Source organism: Mustela erminea, chromosome 10, assembly GCF_009829155.1.
Source record: "Mustela erminea isolate mMusErm1 chromosome 10, mMusErm1.Pri, whole genome shotgun sequence".
Classification (NCBI taxonomy): Eukaryota; Metazoa; Chordata; class Mammalia; order Carnivora; family Mustelidae; genus Mustela; species Mustela erminea.
Window position 1 is genome coordinate 14,234,719 of NC_045623.1, and position 3,396 is coordinate 14,238,114.

The following is a 3,396-nucleotide window of genomic DNA, read 5'->3' on the forward strand; positions in this document are numbered from 1 at the left end:
TATAACTCAAATAATTTCTTCAAGTATTAAATAATACTCAAGTCACACTGCCTTAAGCTAGATCAAAAACTGTGGCTATCACTTTAACTAGTAAAACATACCTCATTGAAGGAATTCACAGATACATCAAGAAGACAAGTAAATTCATACACTTTGATTCAGCAGTCCTTCCTCTGGAAATCAATCCCAAGAAAATATGCCAAAACATTATGTTGCATACACAAAAGTATTCATTTCATTGTAATTTTAGTAGGGGATACAGAAACTACCTAAAAGCCCAGCAACAGGTAGATGGACTATTTTGCAACATCCGAAAATGGCTTAACATAAAGATTAGCCTCCTAATTGGTCTTCCTGCTTACACTCTTGCCCACCCCAACTCCCCACCAAGTTGATTTCTACAGAGCAGCCAGAAGGATTCTCACAAACTCTTCTACTTAAAATCTTCCAATAGTTGATTGGTAATTTCATTCGAAGTAAAATTCAAAGTTCTTACCATGACCTACGAGGCTCGGTGACTTCTCTAACCTAAAGCTCTCTCACTTCTTCTTGCTTACTATCTTCTCAAAAGGCAAAGTACTCGGAGGGGATCTTTGCACTTGCAGTCCCCTCTGCCTATAATCTTTCCCAAGAGAGCACACCTAACTCACCTTCTGCAGAGACATACACCTAACTCACTTCCTTCAGGTCCCTGCTCCAGTCACATGTCTTCCCAGCCACTGCTTCTCTCTTTCCCCTCACCCTACTTTACCATCTAACATATTCTGCATTTATTTGGTTATGGCTCACCTCTCCTGATGAGAATATAAGCTCTCTGACAAGAACTTGATTTTATTCACACAATAGGCATTCAAAAAGCATTTGTTGAATTAGTATTAAATGCTGATACAATAATTATTAACTACATGAAAAATCATGCATATAAACAACCTCAGAAGAGAACAGGAAAAATGAATAGTTTGATTTGTGAATGTTTTCAAGCTGATCATATTACTGAGGAGTTTGTACAATAAAAATTCCAAGTCTGTTGTGATTATGATTTTGGGCTGCCAAAAGTAACTACAACAATTTTATTTCCTTGGAAGCCATTAGTATATTAGCTTAAAACTGGCTGGTAGTAGTTATTAGTGACAAGTTTTCCTCATTAAATTGTAGTAACAATTATTCTTAAATCTTGTTCCTAAAGACCCAAAGTTTAGTCTGTTAAGTATTGACACTGTTATTCTTGAGGCCACACAGAAAGTGAACAAAGGCTTTTAAACAGTTTTAATATGGAACTGAATAATACTCAGGGATTCCAGTTTCCTTTTGAAACAGGTATCTATGCTTGGCTTCAGAGCGATCCTGAAACTGAATGCAAAATTTCGTGCATAAAAGTCTATTACTTTTTTTTTTCCTGAGGAGAGAGACTACATATTTCATCATAATCTCAAAGGTGTCAGTGGCCTAGAAAAGGTTAAGAATTACTATTTTATATTGGAAGTAAAGTAGAATATTCTAATATAAGCCACCTCTCAAAAGGACAGAAGATACATAGTATCTAGCCACATCTTCCTAATCACTCAATTCATCCACAAAATATCAACTGCCTACCTTGTGCCAGGCAGGTGTGATCCTCAATACCTTACATCTAATCATATTTTGCAGTACATAATTGAAAATACCAAGGAAACAAGGTTCAGTGAAACACCAGACTAAAATGTAATTTCAACCAAGGCAAATATAATTTCGAAACAGAAAGTGTTACAAGAAATCATAGTAAAGACAGAAAGGGGCTCCAGGCCTCATTTAGTGTTTATTATGTCAAAATACTGCAGATCTCAATTACATCAAAAGGAAAGAAAAACTACACATACGCATGCCCGCCTCCACACACTGACAGGAAACCAGAAGAAAGTTTCCAAATCCTGTTTCCAGCAGCATCCCTTCTGAGACTGGGCCTGCAGAATGCTTTTGAAGGTAGGCGCCCCACGTTAAAACTATGAGCTGCTACTTTACTCTTACTGTGATAAAAACAGAAAGAATCATCATCCCACACCCAGGAAGCAGAAAACTGTGGCCACCTGTAAGGCTGTGGCCCATTAACCTCCTGCCCTGATACTCCCTTTTTTCTCCTCCCTTCAAAGCAGTGACAAAAACCATCTTCCCTCCCAAAAAAGGAATACATAACTCAACGTTAGTTCTTTTTTCCAAGAGGTTAAAAGGTCGTCCAAACTCCTGGCACTTAGCCCTGTGAGAAGATCCCATTTTTTCGGGCACAAGTGTCTTCCCTCACCTTCTCCCGGTAGCAGTAGATTACACAATTCCGCCGAAGACACGGTCCTTAACTTCCTGAGGGGACAAGCGACACTCCTACCAGCCCCGGTCTGAAGGAAGCCAAGAATCACACGGTGACCCCTTCCCTAACAAAATTCAGGGAAGCAGCAGAGACCCAAGAAGAGCAACGCTGGAAAGGCGAACACATGGCAAGCTACGGAAGACGTGAGGGAAAGAGGGCGGGAAAGGGGCTGGGAGGTGGAGTGGTATGTAGAGATGTCAGCCCTCTGCACCGGGGGAATAAAGGAAGGAGAGGGAGACCCTGACCCTGACAGAAGTGAACGCAGAGAGAGCAACCCTCCCGTCTACCCGCACCTTCTCTAGCGCAGGAGAGCAGAAAATTCACCCACCCCTCCAAACCCTCTTCGCGTGACCCTCAAGGGGAGAGCTGGGTTTGCGGGAAGGTCTGACCCTAGTCTGGGGACATGCAAGAAGGGGGAAAAGGCAGCGATGTCCAGTCCTCTGCATCTCTCGGGCAGTGAGTGGCGAGGGCACTGTGTCCGAGGAGACGGCGAGGGAAACGGGCTTGTGCCATGACACCTCGGGGAGTTGGGAGGGTGGGGGGACACAATGTCCTCTTTCTCTCCCACACCCGGCCCGGGCCCCTCCCGTCCGTCTCCCGCAGGCCCAGCCACAGTCGACCGGCTCGGTCCGCGAGCGTGGTTGGCTCTGGCCCTGGCGGCGGCGACAGGGCCTCCCGGAGCCCCGGCCCCTCCCGCCGGCCAGGCCCCCGGGCCGCCGCCCCGGACACCGAGGGAACGCGGAGGAGGAAGGGGGAGCCAGGGGACTGACCGGCGACATGAGCCGCCTCAACCCTGGCTCGGCCGACCCGCGCCCCCAGCTCCCTCTGGGGCCGACTCGGGCTCCCCGCCCCTCACTCACCCCCCCGGTCCGGCGCCTCCTCCACCTCCTCCTCCACCTCCTCCCGCCTCTCGGCCGTGGCTCCTGCTCCGGCTCTGCGCGGCGACGGCGGCGGCGGCAGCGGCTGCGGCGGCCTCGAGAGCGGCGGCGGCGGCGGCGGCGCCTCCAGAACGCGCACGCACGCAGCACGCAAGCTCCGCCTCCAGCTCCGCCCCGCCC

At 47.7% G+C, this 3,396-nt stretch overlaps 1 protein-coding gene across 5 annotated transcripts in view; it reads right to left on the reverse strand.

Annotated features, from left to right (window-relative positions):
• RAP1A (RAP1A, member of RAS oncogene family) overlaps positions 1–3,329 on the reverse strand; it is a 78,621-nt gene extending 75,292 nt beyond the window's left edge. For 4 of the 5 annotated variants that reach the window (XM_032303464.1, XM_032303463.1, XM_032303460.1 and 1 more), the window contains exon 1: positions 3,199–3,329. The gene's annotated coding sequence lies outside the window, so the exon portion shown is untranslated. Of the gene's footprint in view, positions 1–2,275; positions 2,367–3,198 lie in introns of those variants that run through there. The other variant, XM_032303461.1, reaches the window with a different exon arrangement.
• Between the last annotated feature and the right edge of the window lie 67 nt (positions 3,330–3,396).